This window comes from Equus asinus, chromosome 20 (assembly GCF_041296235.1).
Source record: "Equus asinus isolate D_3611 breed Donkey chromosome 20, EquAss-T2T_v2, whole genome shotgun sequence".
Lineage (NCBI taxonomy): Eukaryota > Metazoa > Chordata > Mammalia > Perissodactyla > Equidae > Equus > Equus asinus.
This window is the reverse complement of record NC_091809.1, coordinates 43,587,602-43,606,994: the sequence shown is the minus strand read 5'-3', so window position 1 is coordinate 43,606,994 and position 19,393 is coordinate 43,587,602. Positions and strand designations below refer to the sequence as shown.

At 38.9% G+C, this 19,393-nt stretch overlaps 2 long non-coding RNA genes across 5 annotated transcripts in view; one reads left to right on the top strand and one right to left on the bottom strand.

Moving 5' to 3' along the window:
- The window catches only part of LOC106842375 (uncharacterized), an 89,507-nt gene that overhangs the window by 69,759 nt on the left and 355 nt on the right, over window positions 1-19,393 (bottom strand). For all 4 annotated transcript variants that reach the window (XR_011495659.1, XR_011495658.1, XR_011495660.1 and 1 more), the window contains exon 2: window positions 18,802-18,866. This is a non-coding gene — a long non-coding RNA (uncharacterized lncRNA). The remainder of the gene's footprint in view (window positions 1-18,801; window positions 18,867-19,393) is intronic.
- Window positions 15,411-17,375, top strand: LOC139041212 (uncharacterized). The gene is made up of 3 exons (XR_011496031.1): window positions 15,411-15,853; window positions 16,095-16,211; window positions 16,317-17,375. It is a non-coding gene; the product is annotated as an uncharacterized lncRNA (long non-coding RNA).

Genomic DNA, 19,393 nt, shown 5'->3' with positions numbered 1-19,393 from the left:
TCATCCTACTGTGACTTAATCAGTTTTATAGGTTTTCCTTTCTTAAACATTGAGTTAAAATTCCTATCACATAAGATCAATCATTTTAAGGTGTACAATTCAGTGACATTTCGTACTTTCACAGTGCTGTGCAACCATCACTTTGATCTAGTTCCAAAACATTTCACCACCCCAAAAGGAAACCTCATATCCATTAAACAATCACTCTCCATTTCCCATGGCAACCACTAATCAGCTTTGTCTCTGTGGATTTACCTATTCTGGATATTTCATATAAATTAAATCTATAATATGTGACCTACTACGTCTTAGAGTCAGTTCTATAGTTTAAGGTCATTTTCAACAGCCCACTTCAAGTATTGATTTTGTATTAGCTATGACTCTTTGGCAGCAAGTTATGAAACTTGAACACGCGTCCACCCCTAGATTAGGAGAACAAAGTGCACATTCAGAAAGAGTTCCATGAGGAACACTTTTCAGATAATCTCATCGCTTGATATGATATGCTTTGTCTATGGAATGCACTGTGGACAGTGGATCACGCCCACGGACAGTGGACCATGCCCCTGGAATCACATGTTTTACCATGTATCTCATCACCACAAAGCAGCTGGCACTAAAGAACAGTAGAATGTCCTGTTAAAAATTCAATTATAGCTGAACAGCTAAGTGACATCATCTTGATGGGTTGATGTGCTCTCATACAAAATGCGGCGTTATGTTCTAAACCAGCAACAACTTATAATACTATTTCTTCCACAGGCAGAATATATATTTTTTCTCTCCCTTTTCCTACTCTTATATATAAGTCATAATGGTAAATATTAAAAATTTAATTTTACACAAGGTTGTAATCTATCATAATCTTAATTAAAAAAAAATTTAATTTTAGGTTACACAATATCAAAGGATGATTGTGATTGTAATAGGAAAAGAATGATCATTACCCAGATATAGCTACAGTGACTCACAGAATCGTGAGTCTCCCTTTTTTAGGAGAGGGTGGATGTCTTTGAACAAGGGATAGCTGTATTATATTAGGCAGACATGGGGTGTTTTTGCTATTGCTTTTGTTTGAAGGATAAACATAGGCAGAAGGGGTTGTAAGAATGTTGAGTAACCAGTGGTTGGACTGCGCCGGCTTGTCTGCTGTTGACTCAGCACTATTCCAGCTCTTTCTATGCTTTCATCTTTAAAGGGCTGGAAGCACAGCAACTACATTTCCAGGAATCCCTTGTCACCAAGCTTCCAATTTATGGAAATTTGGAAGATGGAAGAGACGTAGAAACCATTATTTCTCCTTTCAAGGTGGATTTATTGGTAAAAGGCAGATATGAAGTTTCCAATAGCTTTTGGATGAACTTCTACAAATCACCCAACTCAGTGCTGGTGGCAGCTGAGATCACTGACAACTGTTACCACTATTCTCCACTTCCTGAGTTTCTGAAAGGCAGCGCACTTCTCACTGACTTCCACTCCCCATCCCCTTTCGATGATTTTATAAGCTTTAATTCATCTTACTAAAGCCCTCACTATTAAAATACCTAGAATAGTTCATGCTTTCCTGAATGAACTATGACAAATGTATGCAATAAAACATCCATGATATATATATATGCTTAGCAATCATAATATCTGACTGAAATGATTCAATTTTCAGTTCCATTTTTCTATTACAAGCTTGTCTTCTAGTTTTTATACCTGAAATATGGGTCCAAAGAGCTGAACTTAATGATTTCACTCAGGGTATCTCAACATCAGCACTCCTGGCATATTGAGCTGAATAATTCTTTGTTGTGGGGGGGTCTTGTGCACTGTAGGAGATTTAGCAGAATCCCAGGCCTCTACCCACTGGATGCCATTAGCACCACCTCCCTCCCTTCTCAAATTGTGATGTGTCAAAGGAAAATGTTTCCAGATATTTTCAAATGTTCCCTGGGGAACGAAATTTCCCCCAGTTTAGAACTATTGGTATACAAGAACTCTCTGTACTCTTTTTGCAAATTTTCCATGAGTATAAAATTATTCCAAAATAAAAAGTTAAAAAAAAATCTTCCCATCAAAACTCCAGACACAGATGGCTTCACCAGTGAAGTCTTCCAACTGTTTAAGAAAGAAACAACACCAATCTCACACAAACTTTTCAAGGACTGGTAACAGAAGGAATATTTTTCAAATCATTTTATGAGGCCAGCATAAGCTTCATACTCAAATCTGACAAAGATATTCTAAGAAAGGAAAATTACAAACTAATCTCACCCAAATATATAGACACAAAAATCCTAAACAAATATTAGCAAAATAATCCTAAGCAGAAATAAGACTATATCAAGGCCTGTTAGGTTTCTTCCAAGAAAGCAAAGTTGGTTTAATACCAAAAATGGAATAAATGGAAATTCACTACGTTAACAGACAAAGGAGAAAAATCATGCAGTCATCTCAACAGATGCAAAAAAGGGATTTGATAAAATTTTCAAAATCATTTCATAAAATCTCTTAGCAAATCAGAAATAGATAGAAACATCCTTAATCTGATCATAGGTAACTACAAAGAACTACAGCAAACATGGTATTTGAACCAAAAGCCTGAAAGTTTAACTCTTGAGATCAGGAATAAGACAGAGATATCACCTATCAACAATTCTATTCATAACTGTACCAGAGGCCCCAAGCAACATAATAAGGAAAGATAAGAAATGAGTGGACTGCAAATATGAATGTTATTATTTATATATGACAAGACTGCATATGGAAAAGCCAAAAAATAGGTCCCCAGAAAACTATTGGAATTAATGAACAAATTTAGCAAGATTCCTGGATATAGGATCAGTATACAATAATAAATTGTATTTCTATATACGAACAACCAATTTGAAAATGAAAATTTTAAAATAATACAATTCCCTCCTTGGTATTTGTCCAAAGGAGTTGAAAACTTATATCCACACAAAAACCTGCACACACATGTTCGTAGCAGCTTTATTCATAATTTACAAAACTTGGAAGCAACCAAAATGTCCTTCAGTTTGTAAGTGGATAAATAAACTGCAGTACAGCCAGACATTGGAATATTATTCAGTGCTGAAAAGAAATGAACTATCAAGCCATGAATAGGCATGGAGGAAGCTAAAATGCATATTATTAAATGAAAGAAGCCAATCTGAAAAGGCTGCATACTGTATGATTCCAACTATATGACATTTTGGAAAAGGCAAAACTACGGAGATAGTAAAAATATCAGTGGTTGCCAGGCATTGAGGAGTGGATAGAGTAGAAAAGGATACATAGATGGAACACAGAGTATTTTTGGGGCAGTGAAAATACTCTATATGATACTATAACGATGGATGCATATCATTACATATTTGTCCAAAGCTATAGAATGTACAACACCAAGAGTGAACCCGAATGTTAACTATGGAATTGAGTGATTATCATGTGTCAATGTAGGTTCATCAGTTGTAACAAATCTACCACTCTGGTGCAGGATGTTGATAATGACGGAAGCTACATATGTTTGGATCAGGGTGTATAAGGGAAATCTCTGTACATCCCCTTAATTTTGCTGTGAATATAAAACTGCTCTAAAAAATGAAGTCTTTTTTAAAAAAAGCAAAAAAATAAATTTAAATTGCTTCAAATGCATCAAATATCTAGGAAGGAATCTAATGAAAACTGTACAAGATATCTACACAAAAAAATTATTAAGCATTACTGAAAGAAATTAAAGGATACCTTCAAAAATGGATGAACATACCACGTTTGTGAGTTGGAAGACTCAATGTAAAATTATCAGGTCATCTCATATCAATCTGTAGACCCAAGACAATCACAATCAATGCCAGGAGGATTTTTTTGTGAAAACTGACAATCTGATTATAAAATTTATATGGAAGTGCAAAGGGCCAGAATAGCCAAGATGAGCCTTAAAGAGAAAAATAAAGTTGGAGGTTTTATACTACTGGATATCAAGTCTTATAAACCTTCCCAAATGAAGACAAGGTGGTATTGGTGCAAGAATAGTTCGGGGGAGCAAAATGGCAGGGTGAGCTGACCCGGGATTCTCTCCCCTCCAAAATACAACAAAAGATTGGAAGAACTGAATTTCAGAGAATAAACAATGCCAGCTTGTTAGAGACCTACAATACCAAGAAGGCGGAGATCATAAACCTAGCTTTACCCCTTTGGAGGCGCCGGAACGGTAGGAGAGAACATCGCTCCCTCCCCTAGAGTCTGTGATCGCTGCGGGCGCTGGTCGGGAAGGAGCGGGGGAGGGGCCGTGCGACCGGGGATCATCCAGGACTCCTGCCGCTGATTCAGTGGAGACCCGCTGACGGGGGGGGGGGGGGGGGGGGGGGGAACCGCTCCTCTACCATGCAGCAATTTATAAAAGCCCCAGACCAGAAGGAAAACAATAAAAACACAGAATTAAGTCCTGAGGACTTGGAATTAGGTAAACTAAGTGATAATGAATTCAGAGCAGCTATAATCAAAAAACTCAATGAGGTAGAGAGAAAGATAGAGAAACAAGCCGAGTTCTGGAGTTACTTCACAAAAGAGATTGAAATCATAAAGAAGAATCAAACAGAATTACTTGAGATGAAAAACACAATGGACCAGATAAAACAGAATACGGATTCCCTGAATGCCCGTGTAGACAACCTAGAGGAGCAAATCAGCATAATCGAGGACAGACAGGCTGAATGGCGCCAGACAGAGGAAGAAAGAGAACTAAGAATTAAAAAAAATGAGGAAAATCTCCAAGAGATAATGGATTCAATGAGGAGTAAGAACATAAGGATCATAGGAATTCCTGAGAATATGGAAAAGGAAAATGGAGCAGAAAGTGTGCTTAATGAAATTATTGAAGAGAATTTCCCAAATCTAGGGATCAATGGAGAAATGTGTGTAGAGGAGGGTTTTAGATCTCCTAGATTTGTCAATGTAAAAAGACCCACCACACGGCACATAATAGTAAAGTTGGCACATAGGAATGATAAGGAAAGAATACTCAGGGAAGTAAGAAAAAAAAAGAGAATAACCTATAAAGGAGCCCCTATCAGACTGTCAGCGGATTTCTCTACAGAAACCCTACAAGCTAGGAGAGAATGGAGTGATATATTCAAAGCTTTAAAGGATAAAAACCTTCAGCCAAGAATACTCTATCCAGCAAGAATTTCCTTCAGATATGAGGGAGAAATTAAATCTTTTCCAGACAAACAAAAGTTAAGGGAATTTGTAACTAAAAGCCCTCCATTACAAGAAATCCTCAAGAAGGCTCTCATACTTGAAAAAAGAAAAAAGGGAGAAAGGGGACACAAGCCACAGACTAGGGAGACCGATGGATAGAACCAGAACAGGATAGCAAATATTCAACTATAGCATTAGGGTAAAAATAAGGAAACTACCAAAACAAGGACGATCTTAGCACTCTAACTACAAATTAATAAGACGAGTTGGAATAAAAAATGAAAATAATTATTTAGGAGGGGAAGAGCAAAGGGTCTAAATCAGTATTGGTTGAGTAAGTAAGAGACCACCAGAGAATAGACTATATTATACACGAGATTCTAAATACAAACTTCAAGGTAGACACTAAAATAAAGTACAGAACAGAGTCACAAATCATAGATAAGGAAAAATCTAAGAAACCCAGCATAAGAAATTGCAGTATTAAATGGGTAGTCTAAAGCACACAGGAAAAGAAACACAGGAAAACAAGATAATGAGCGACAGATTGACAGCATTAAGTCCACATGCATCAATAATCACTCTCAATGTGAACGGATTGAACTCTCCAATAAAAAGACACAGAGTGGCAAAATGGATTAAAGAACAAGATCCAACAATTTGTTGCCTCCAGGAAACACACCTCAGCCCCAAGGACAAACACAGACTCAGGGTGAAGGGGTGGAGGACAATACTTCAAGCAAATAGCAAGGAAAAAAAGGCAGGTGTTGCAATTCTCATATCAGACCAAGTGGATTTCAAAATAAGACAGGTAAAGAGAGACACAGAGGGACAATATATAATGATCAAAGGGACACTTCATCAAGAAGAAATAACGCTTATAAATATCTATGCACCCAACACAGGAGCACCAAGATTCATAAAGCAACTATTAACAGACCTGAAGGAAGATGTTAAAAACAACACAATAATAGTAGGGGACCTCAACACCCCACTCACATCAATGGACAGATCATCCAGACAGAAAATCAACAAGGAAATAGTGGAGCTGAATGAAAAACTAAAACAATTGGACTTAATAGACATATATAGATCACTCCACCCTGAAGGAGCTGAATACACATTCTTCTCAAGTGCACATGGAACATTCTCTAGGATAGACCATATGTTGGGAAACAAGGCAAGCCTCTACAAATTTAAAAAAATTGAAATAATAACAAGTATCTTCTCAGATCATAGTGCTATAAGGCTAGAAATTAATTACAAGAAAAAAGCTGAGAAAGGCACAAAGATGTGGAGACTAAACAACACACTACTGAACAAGCAATGGATCATTGAAGAAATTAAAGAAGAAATAAAAAAATACCTGGAAACAAATGAAAATGATAGCATGCCATACCAACTCATATGGGATACAGCAAAAGCTGTATTAAGAGGAAAATTCATTGCAATACAGGCACATCTTAACAAACAAGAAAAATCCCAAATAAGCAACCTTAAAGCACACCTAACTGAACTAGAGAAAAAAGAACAAATGAAGCCCAAAGTCAACAGAAGGAGAGAAATAATAAAAATCAGAGCAGAAATAAATACTATTGAAACGAAAAAGGCAGTAGAAAGGATCAATGAGACAAAGAGCCGGTTTGAGAAGATAAATAAAATTGACAAACCACTAGCCAGACTTACAAAGAAAAAAAGGGAGAAAGCTCAAATAAACAAAATCAGAAATGAGTGAGGAGAAATAACAACAGACTCTGCAGAAATACAACAGATTATAAGAGAATACTACAAAAAACTATATGCCAACAGAATGGATAACCTAGAGGAAATGGATAAATTCCTGGACTCCTACAATCTCCCAAAGCTCACTCAAGAAGAGGCAGACAATTTGAACAGACCAATCACAAGGAAATAGATTGAAACAGCAATCAAAAGCATCCCAAAGAATAAAACCCCAGGACCAGATGGCTTTCCTGGGGAATTCTACCAAACTTTCAGAGAGGATTTAATACCTATCCTTTTCAAGCTATTCCAAAAAATTAGGGAAGATGGAACACTTCCTAACACATTCTATGAGTCCAACATCACGCTGATACCAAAACCTGACAAGGACACCACGAAAAAAGAGAACTACAGGCCAATATCACTGATGAACATAGCTGCAAAAATTCTAAACAAAATTTTGGCAACCAGAATTCAGCAATTCATCAAAAGAATCATACATCAGGATCAGGTGGGATTCATACCAGGGACACAGGGATGGTTCAACATCCGCAAATCAATCAACGTGATACACTACATCAACAAACTGAGGAATAAAAACCACATGATCAACTCAATAGATGCAGAGAAGGCATTTGATAAGATCCAACAGCCATTTATGATAAAAACTCTGAACAAAATGGGCATAGAAGGAAACTACCTCAACATAATAAAGGCCATATACAACAAACCTATAGCCAACATCATACTCAATGGGCAAAAACTGAACCGCATCCCCCTGAAAACAGGAACAAGACAAGGATGCCCTCTATCACCACTCTTATTTAACATAGTACTGGAGGTCCTGGCCAGAGCAATCAGGCAAGAAAAAGGAATAAAAGGAATCCAAATAGGGAAGGAAGAAGTGAAACTCTCGCTGTTTGCAGACGACATGATCTTATATATAGAAAACCCCAAAGAATCCATTGGAAAACTGTTAGAAGTAATCAACAACTACAGCAAAGTTGCAGGGTATAAAATCAATTTGCATAAATCAGTAGCATTTCTATATTCCAGTAATGAACCAACAGAAGAAGAACTCAAGAATACAATACCATTCACAATCGCAACAAAAAGAATAAAATACCTTGGGGTAAATTTAACTAAGGAAGTGAAGGACTTATATAATGAAAATTACAAGGCCTTTCTGAGAGAATTAGATGACGACATAAGGAGATGGAAAGACATTCCATGTACATGGATTGGAAGAATAAACATAGTTAAAATGTCTATTCTACCTAAAGCAATCTACAGATTCAACGCCATCCCAATCAGAATCCCAATGACATTCTTTACAGAATTAGAACAAAGAATCCTAAAATTCATATGGGGCAACAAAAGACCCTGAATTGCTAAAGCAATCCTGAGAAAAAAGAACAAAACGGGAGGCATCACAATCCCTGACTTCAAAACATACTACAAAGCTACAGTAATCAAAACAGCATGGTACTGGTACAAAAACAGGTGCACAGATCAATGGAACAAAATTGAAAGCCCAGAAATAAAACCACACATCTATGGACAGCTTATCTTTGACAAAGGAGCTGAGGGCATACAATGGAGAAAAGAAAGTCTTTTCAACAAATGGTGCTGGGAAAACTGGAAAGCCACATGTAAAAGAATGAAAATTGACCATTCGTTTTCACCATTCACCAAAATAAACTCAAAATGGATTAAAGACCTAAAGGTAAGACCTGAAACCATAAGGCTTCTGGAAGAAAACGTAGGCAGTACACTCTTTGACATCAGTATTAAAAGGATCTTTTCGGACACCATGCCTTCTCAGAGAAGGGAAACAATAGAAAGAATAAACAAATGGGACTTCATCAGATTAAAGAGCTTCTTCAAGGCAAATGAAAACAGGATTGAAACAAAAAAACAACCCACTAACTGGGAAAAAATATTTGCAAGTCATATATCTGACAAAGGCTTAATATCCTTAATATATAAAGAACTCTCACAACTCAATCACAAAACATCAAACAACCCAATCAAAAAATGGGCTGGAGACATGAACAGACATTTCTCCAAAGAAGATATACTATGGCCAATAGGCACATGAAAAGATGCTCATCATCGCTGATCATCAGGGAAATGCAAATCAAAACTACACTAAGATATCACCTTACACCCGTTAGAATGACAAAAATATCTAAAACTAATAGCAACAAATATTGGAGAGGTTGCGGAGAAAAAGGAACCCTCATACACTGCTGGTGGGAATGCAAACTGGTGCAGCCACTATGGAAAACAGTATGGAGATTCCTCAAAAAACTAAAAATAGAACTACCATACGATCCAGCCATCCCACTACTGGGTATTTATCCAAAGAGCCTGAAGTCAGCAATCCCAAAAGTCCTGTGCACCCCAATGTTTATTGCAGCACTGTTTACAATAGCCAAGACGTGGAAGCAACCTAAGTGCCCATCAACAGACAAATGGATAAAGAAGATGTGGTACATATATACAATGGAATACTACTCAGCTGCAAAACAGAACAAAATCATTCCATTTGCAATAACATGGATGGACCTTGAGAGAATTATGTTAAGTGAAATAAGCCAGCAAGAGAAAGATAATCTGTGTATGACTCCACTCATATGAGGAATTTAAAACTATGGACCAAGAACAGTTTAGTGGATACCAGGGGAAAGGTGGGGTGGGGGGTGGGCACAAAGGGTGAAGTGGTGCACCTACAACATGACTGACAAACATTAATGTACAATTGAAATTTCACAAGATTGTAACCTATCAATAACTCAATAAACAAAAAAAAAAGAAAAAAGAGAGAAAAAAAAAAAGAATAGTTCGGGGGCTGGCCCCGTGGCCGAGTGGTTAAGTTCACGCGCTCTGCTGCAGGCGGCCCAGTGTTTCGTTGGTTCGAATCCTGGGCGTGGACGTGGCACTGCTCATCAAACCACGCTGAGGCAGCGTCCCAAATGCCACAACTAGAAGGACCCACAACGAAGAATACACAACTATGTACCAGGGGGCTTTGGGGAGAAAAAGGAAAATAATAAAATCTTAAAAAAAAATAAAAAGAATAGTTAGAAGCAGCAATTAAATAAATTAGAGTCCAGAAACAGACCTCATAAATGTGGATACTTGGATTATTGACAAAGATGACCCTGCAGAGCAATGAATAACAGACACTTTTTCAGTAAATGGTGTTGGGTTAGTAAGATAGCCATGAGGGGAGAGAATGAATCTTGATCTTTACTTCACATCATACATAAAAATCAATTTTAGGTGGGCTTTGGATAGAAATGCAAAAAGTAAGGCATTTTTAGAAGATAACGTAGACTGTCTTTGTGGTTTTGAGGTAGGCAAAGATTTCTTAGATAGGCTCCCAAGAACATCAAATATAAAAGAAAGACTGATAATTTTGCTACATTAAAATTAAGACTCATATCATTTGAAATAGCATACAAGTCATCAAATACCTAGTTATAAATCTAACAAAAGATATATATCAAAAGATGCCATTAAGACAAAGAAAGTTCAAGTTTGGGAGAATATAGCTACAATACATACAACTGACAAATAATATTTCCAGAATATATAAAGAATACCTAAAAAGTAATTTTTTTAATGTAGACAATTCAATAGGCAAATATAGTGGGTAAAATGTCAGAAGGGGCACATAACAAAGTAGATATTCAAATGGCCAATAAACAAGAAAACATGCTCAAAACCACTAATCAATGAGGCAGTTTAAATTTAAGCCAATATCTGTATAAGATACCATTACATACTTACAAGAATAGTTATCATTTTGAAGACTGATAATACCCAGCATTAGGTACTGCAAGAGAATCTGGAGCAACTGAAAGTTTCATATGCCGCTGGTGTGTCTGGCACAAGGATAGGCAAATCTATACTGTCGGAGGAAATGTCAATTCATACAACTGTTTCAAAAAGTTGTTTGACAGTATGTACTCAAGCTGAACATACGTAAAACCTAAGAGCCAGCTATTCCACTCCTAGACATATACAAAAAAGAAACGCATATTTATATGTACCAAAACTGTATGCAAGAAAGTCCTTTACAGCACTATTTGTAGAGCCCAAACTGAAAACAACCTAAACGTCTATCAATAGTGTAATGGATAAATAAGTATGATATAGGCATACAACAGAATATTATGCAGCAATGAAAATAAATGAACTCCCGCACGCGGCAATATGCTTTAACTCACAAACATAAAGTCAAATAAATGACACAAAAGACAAAAAAATACAAACTAAAGTATTCTAACCATATAAACTTCAAAAACAGGCAAAACAAATCTATGATATTAGAAGTCAGGATAGTGATTACCTCTGATTAGGAAGAGTAGTGACTAGGAGGGGACATGAGGAGTGCCGGTAAGGTTCTATTTTTATCTGGGTGATGGTAAGGCATGTGTTAATTTTGTGATCATTCTTCAAGATCTACATTCATTGTATGTAAGTTATCTGTCAATGACAATTTATTTAGAACTATGATAAGTGCTAAAATTAAGGTATATAAGATATGTAAGATGTGTTTTGAGGAACAAAGAGAAGGGAGTGACCTAGAAGGTAGATGTTATAAGTTGCACTGAGTTCTACAAAAAGACATGTTGGAGTCCTAACACACAGAGTGTGATCTTATTTGGAAATAGGGTTGTTGTAGATATAATCAGTAAAATTAGATATAATTAGTTAAATTACACACACTATTAGTTAAAATTAGATATAATTAGTTAAAATGAGGTCATACTGGAGTAGGGTGGGCCCTTAATCCCATATGACTGATGTCCTTAATAAGAAGAAGGAAATCTGAACAGACACAGGGAGAACGCAAGGTAGTGACAGAGGCAGAGGTCGGAGCGAGGCAGCTACAAGCCAAGGAAAGCCAAGGATTGACTGCCACCGCCCCAAGCTGGAAGAGGCCAGGAAGGATTCTTTCTGAAAGGTTTCAGAGGGAGCGTGGCCCTGCCGGCACCTTGATTTTGGCCTTTCAGACTGCAAAACTGTGAGGGAATAAATTCCTGTTGTTTTAAGCTACCCAGTTAGTGCTACTTTGTTATGGCTGCTATAGAAAACTAACACAGTATGTACCATTGTTCTGTTTTTACAGAGGAGGCAACGAAAGTTCTATGAAGAGGAACGAATTGCAGAAAGTTACCAGTGTTATATGTAACAAATGCTGGCACTGGACCCAAGTCTTCAAAACTATTGTTCTTGCCATTAAACTAGGCAACAGACTAAAAATTAGCTCTGGCATTTAAAGTTCACTGGGGACAAGCAAAGCAGTAAGGAGGTAAAAGATGTCTGGAAAAAAAGTCCAGCTCTCTGTCATCTGGACCAGCCATTTCCATGTTCTTTCCTTTACCCCAAATTTTATAAAGCAAAGAAACTTGGAAACAGTTTTCTCAGCAAATAAGATGCCAGAAAATAAAATGCCAGCCTCTTCCATGAGAAAGATGATTTTCATTCTGTTTCTGATTATTTGGTTACCTAGGTATGGGGATAAACTTTTTCACCAAAAAATTTCCACCATCCCCTGCCCCTGTCCCAGGGGACTATAAAAGTAAATAAATAAATTCAAACACTGGTTTGAAAAAAAAGGAAGGAAGGCACTGACAAGCATTTAGAAGTGAAACCAGCCCTCGGGCCAAATCCTTGTCATCTTGGCATTAAAAACCTCAAAATGATAATTAAATAAATAATAACTAAATAACTAAATAATAACTAAATACTGATAATAACTAAAACTGAAATTAGAGTGATTTTGGATTAGTAGAATGCCCCTGAAGCCTGGCAGAAGGAAATTAAATTCCCCCATGGAGAAATTCACCCCAGGCCTCAAAGAATTCCAACAAATAGAAATCACAAATCAGTCCATCTTCCTTACGCCTCGTTTCTAAAACGATTCTCCACTTTAGCTTTATAGTTCCAGTTTCACATTCCAGAACATGCTCTTCTCTTTCATTGTGTCCCCATTACACAGGCAATTCCCTTCACCCTCTAGTCATATCTGTCACCTGACACCGTGAACTTCTGTTTCTCCTTCAAGTCATTGTGTCTGACTCCCTAAGACAGAGTAAGTCAGCAACCCTCTGTGCACCTACTCTATTTTGGCACGTATTTTGTATTTATAGCTCCAGTTTCCTGAGGCCCCACCAGTCCATGGTTACGAACGACAACACACTGACATTCATAGTTCAGATGTTGCAGATCAACTGCTCCCGTTACTGCCTACAAACCTAGCTTCCTTACCTGCCACACAAGAGGGGCCAAATAAAAATTGGAACACGAGGCTCACGGCAAGGAAAGGGTTTTTATTTCGGGTGATATCAGCCGGGAGACGAGAGGTAGCCCTCAAATTGGTTTCATTTCATCTCATCTCCTGGAAAGAGGGAAGGCGAGGGGTTTTAAAGGTTCATGAGGAATGTGGCCGCTTGGAGAGAGGGAGGGTGGGCGGTCAGTGGCCTTGCTGGTCGGAGCTTTCCCACCAGCCTGTGTTAGGCCTTGGGACACTGCTTGTAGAGAGGAGGAGATGATAAGGAATCCACTTATCTCCCTGAAGCCAGGGAGCCAGGGAGTAAGCAGGGAAAGAGTGCTTTGGTTTTAACCCCATATATGCTGGGTTTACTGTAGGGGAACTGACGTCAGGGTCGGCATCACTCCTTCACCTTAGGTCTCACACAAGTCTCCCTTCATTATTTCTGGAAACTTACGGGTGTGCCTCCCATGTGTACATGACTGATCCTATGTTCTGCTGTTGCTGCGGAATCCATCTAAGGGAGTCACATCACCGGCTTTCCGTAAAAGCATTGTTACCAGCCCTGAGTCCTAATCCCAGGGCTCCAAAGTGGAAAAGCATAGAGTCACTCAAACAGCACAGCAAGCAGGATTATTTTTTGTTGCTTGTTTTAACAGAGGTAAACAGCAGAATATACAGCTACAACCGTAAAGAACAGTTACCTGGGTGGAGCACGATTAGGAGGTGGGCACTGCTTTTTTTTTTCCCCTTATAAGCTTTTATATATTATTTGTATTTTTAAATGATATACATCTGCATCTTTGATAAAAATAGAGTAAATTTTTACAAACTGGTATAGCCTGACCTTCAGTCCTCACTGCACTGCAGTCAGGCTGTGTGCCATGAAGAAATGAAGCGACTGCCTCTCTTCTCACTGGGCGTCTCGTTTTGTCACCTCGTCCTGAAGCAGCACTGCTTCTGTAACGCACAGAGTTCTTTAGGAAAACTTCTCCTTCAGTTTCTGCCCGCAAAGTCATAATACGGGCTCGTGGTTCCACGGAGGGCCATAAGGATGGCCACAAATTTCTTGAAAAATTTATTACTTGTTTACATGCTGTAGAAGATAGTATAGGAAAGTGCTTAGAATACGAGTTCGGACTTTTGCTTTTAAGATGGAATAAGAGGGACCAGATTTATCCTCCTGCCTAAAACAAAGTACATCAAAGAAAGGCTTTCAAGACACTGGACATCAGGCAAAGAAGGACAGTGCTGCCTGAGAAATGGAAACAAATGAACGAGCCCAGCAACGCCCCATTTACTGCCCTGAGAGAGTTTCTACACTGCAGGGCAGGGACAGAGAACTAAAGGAGAAGCCCAGTGGACGCCCTGAACTGATGAGACAGAGCTGAGAGCACAGAGAGGCCAAGGCAGCTTGAGTCCATTAGAGAGAGTACCAGAGAGGAGAGATGCACAGAGAGAGAATCCCAGAGATCTGTAGAGCGTCCTCCTTGATCAGCATCCGTATTCAAAGAAACTACACAAGGCCTGGGGGAAAAAACCATCCAGGAGGGTTACAGGGACCAGAGCCCAACACTCATACACAGCCAATTTACCCACTGGTCGGACAGGAAGAACTCACAATTCTTCCGCTCCCTCTTACAAGTTGCATGCCCTTGGGCAAGTTACTTAAATGCGCTATGCTTCAATCTCTTTGGCTGTAAAATGGACAAAAACAATGACACCTACCTCAAAGGGTTGGTGTAAGGATTTAAGGAGTTAATAACACACAAAGTACTTGGAATAGTGCCTGATACTTGCTAAATGTTAGCTATTACTATTATCCAACATATTTGGCATTGCTTGGTTAATTACAGAAGTTTATTAAAGTAAAGAATCACCAAAAACTGAAACACAAATACAGTGGGAGAGGTTGCTGATTGTTTCCCAACATGTTTTTCCCTTCTGTCATTGAGTAATTGTGATAGCCTCTAACATAAGGCCCCAGGATCCCTGCCTCCCGGTTGGGAGAGGTTGCTGATTGTTTCCCAACATGTTTTTCCCTTCTGTCATTGAGTAATTGTGATAGCCTCTAACATAAGGCCCCAGGATCCCTGCCTCCCGGTTGGGAGAGGTTGCTGATTGTTTCCCAACATGTTTTTCCCTTCTGTCATTGAGTAATTGTGATAGCCTCTAACATAAGGCCCCAGGATCCCTGCCTCCCGGTGTTTATGCCCTTGTGGAAAACCCTTCCCTTGAGTGTGGGCTGGACCCAGTGACTTGCTTCTAACAAACAGAATACAGCAAAAGTCACTTCTGGGTTTAGGTTACAAAAAAGTTCTGGCTTGTGTCTTGCTCATTCTCTTACTTTCTCGCTCACCACACTGCCATGTTGTGAGCTGCTCTGTGGAGAGGGCCACCTGGCAAGAAACCAATTTCCCTGGCAATAGCCAGTGAGGACTTGATGGCTGCCAATGGCCCTGTGAGTGAGCAAGGAAGCAGATCTTCTGAGGCTGCTGACAGCCAATTGAGTGAGCTTGGAAATGATCTTCCCCAAACAAAGCCTTGAGATGACTGCAGCCTTCTGCAAGATCCAGAGCCAGAGGACCCAGCTAAGTTGCATTCAGATTCCTGATCCACAGGAACTGTGAAGTAAACATTTACTGTTTCAAGGTACCACGTTTTGGGGTAATTTGTTAGAAAGCAATAGATAACTATTATAGTAATAGAAACTCTGGTTGTAGCTAGACAAATAGACTACAGCATAAAGACCACATTTCTCAGCCTCCCTGATCGTTAGATGTGGCCATGTGACAGCTGTAGCCAAGAGCACATGAGAGGTGATGTGTGCGATTTCCAGACCAAGGCTAAAAAAAAGTATGCATACTCCATACTCTCTTTCCTATTTCTCTAGTTAAGACAGGGAAAATTAGGATAATGGTGGAGCTACAAGATGGACAAGACTGGATCCCTGAGTTACCATGCGGAAGAGGGCCACCCACTGCCCAGGATCATCCACTGGCACTGCTATGTGAGTGAGAAATAAATTTCTATTGTATCTGACTCTTTATAATTTTGGAGTTTATTTGTTATCACAGACAACTATGCTAATTAACACTTTTGTTTTCCCCCACAGAGGAAGATTTGCCTGAGCTAACAGCTGCTGCCAATCTTCCTCTTTTTGTACGTGAGTCACCACCACAGCAGGGCCACTGAGAGATGAGTGGTGCAGGTCTGTGCCTGGGAACCAAACCCAGGACACTGAAGTAGAGTGTGCTGAACTTAACCACTAGGCTGTGAGGGCTGGCCCTAATTAACACTTTTACATGAAAGAAAAATAAACTTTTCTCTGGAGTAAACTCCTATTATTTTGAGTCTCTGTCACATGAAGCCTAACTTACATCCTTATCAATATATGTACCTTAAGAATTCTATTTTTCCCTAAGTATTTATTGCCGAGTCATTGAGGCCTTTCTTTTGAGTATGTTCCTCTGATTGGAGTTCAGGGTAGTCTTTCTTACATAAACTATACCCCTAGTGCTTTGCTTTGGATTTTCAGTTTCATTCTGTTTGAAGCAGAGACAAAGACCCTTGCAAAGCAAATTAAACGCAGAATCCTACTAGATTCGGGGCTTCAAAAAATTCCTCTAGGGGCTGGCCCCGTGGCCGAGTGGTTAAGTTCGCGCACTCCGCTGCAGGCGGCCCAGTGTTTCGTCAGTTCAGATCCTGGGCGCAGACATGGCACTGCTCATCAAACCAAGCTGAGGCGGCGTCCCACATGCCACAGCTAGAAGGACCCACAACGAAGAATATACACCTATGTACTGAGGGGCTTTGGGGAGAAAAAGGAAAAAAGTAAAATCTTTTACAAAAAAAATTCCTCTAATCTTTTATAACTTTACCTTGCCTACACCTAATTCAATGGCTATTTTTATTAGCACTCATCTTTATCTGGTCTTTCCAAAGCATTCTTCTCGGTTTTCATAGAAACAACAACTGTTTTTCTTTGTAGACCCAAGTTTTACCAATTTACATAATTTAATTACATAGTTATGAGCAGTACAATGGATAAATAGCTTGGAAACAAATACAACTGACTCTTGGTAAGCATTCCCTCATCTGGTGAAAGCAGATATGCAGGGGTGAACCCAAGTGGGGCTCCTTGCTGTGACTCTTCAGCATTTCTCAGGGATCAGATGGCATAACTCAGAAAGGGAATTGAGAACATTACTCAAGTGCATAGTGGTTAGGCAGAGCTTCTACTGTACGCACAAGTGTACTTTTCTAGGGACAGAGACCACAGCTGTCATCTAATTTTCAGAGGGACCTCTGATCCCTAAAATGTTAAGCATCATGCCCTAAGCTGAAACCTAATCCATGGGGCCAGGTTGAGGAATAGACACCTTCTCTTCCTATGATTTGCTTCTGGACACTTGTGCCCCTACTTTTCTCTTGAATACTCTTTTCCCCCTAAAAAGTAAATTCATGCAAATAGATGTTTGTGAGCCAGTGACCCCACCAGCTCATCAAAAACAGTCAGACTCTAAATCTCAGTTTAGAATCTTCCAAGTAAATGAGGCCCCCTCACTCCACTCGGGTCAAACGTTCCCCCACTCAGAGAAGTTGACCATGCTGTCCAAAGGAACAGCCCTCATCAGTTTTGATCACTTTACTCTTTTGTTTTGTTTGCTTCATAGCATTTAACACTGACATTGTATTACCTACCTATCTGTCTTCTGACTTCTCCACCAGCATACAAGCTTCATGAAGCAGGGACTTTATTTCTCTTGATCACCAATGTATCACATGTGCCTGGCTCTTATCAGCTATTCCATAATTAGTGAATAAATGATGGAATGGCCTGTTCACATATTTATGTCCCAACCAGACATGTAGGCAGGTATTGTAGCTTATAGAACTTTGCAAATAATGAATAAAAAAAATTATCCTGAACATTGTTCCTGCACAGAGAAAGCCTATGAAAAAGCTGCATCCTGGGATACTCTATTCATACATTTAAAATTAATTAAAATTTAAAAAGACTGTTCTCTTGGGATTAATTTATTTCTACTATGAGTTCCCAGGAGCAACTTGCACATTTTCAAAACTTGGGAACCTATAAGTCCCAAAAGACCACTAGTACATAGTCAATGATAAAATTCTAGCTATTCAGAATATTATATTTGAAGTTTGCTTATAATTTCAATGTCAGATTTCCCACTCAAGACTTCAAGGGAAGTCTGTTGTTGATTTTTTAATGTGAAATTAATTAATTCAAGTAAGGGTAGAAAATATATTTGTGCACTAAAAGAAACCACATACGCAAGCTTTACCCTACAGCAGCCACAAATTTCGAACCTTGGTACTACGTAAAAGCCTTTTAAACTACATTTTAATTTTCCCCAGGAAATGAATGTAAAAATGTTAATCTCAAAAATGAAAGGATGAAATAAGAACAATAACAAGGAAATACAGAGAAGAAATCAACTGTGATTTAGAATGCAGGAGGCAATTTCACAATATATAGAAATACCGAGTTATTATGTTGTACACCTGAAACTAACATGTTATGTTAAAAAAAAAAAAGGAGGCAAGTCACAGATATTTAGAACAATACTCACATAGAAGTTTTTAATGATTGGAGACTAATAATTTCTCTCCTTACACTGTAGCACTTCTCATGGCCCTATAAGGAAATAGAAATGATCTTTCTCAAACTTAGTCATCTCCCAATTTCCAGTATGTCCTATTTACCACTCTGAAGGGAAGAAAATTGAACCATCAGTCAGATTTTCTTCTGACTGGTCAAGTTCACTAGAGCAGTGGTCCTCAAAGTTTACGGAGCACTAGAATCACTCTAGGTTTGTTAAAACACCGATTCCTGGCTCCCTCCCAGAGTTTCCGATCCAGCAGTTTTAGGGTGGCTCCCGATAATTTGCATTTCCGGTAAATTCTCAGATGATGCTAAATCTGCTGCCTGGGCTGGGAGAACCACCACCCTGAGGCTCCCAGGAAGGTCGATTTACAAGTGCGACCACTGCAGTTCAAGTTTAGAAAAGCTAACAACCACAAAGATAAAAACTACACACTCGCACACAAAAGCAAACTCCTCTGAGTCTACAGATATCCCCGTTTGGTTTGCATAGATTGATTTACCAGCCAGATTCCGGCGGTTAAAAACTATAGAAAAGGACAGTCTCCGGGACGAGAAAT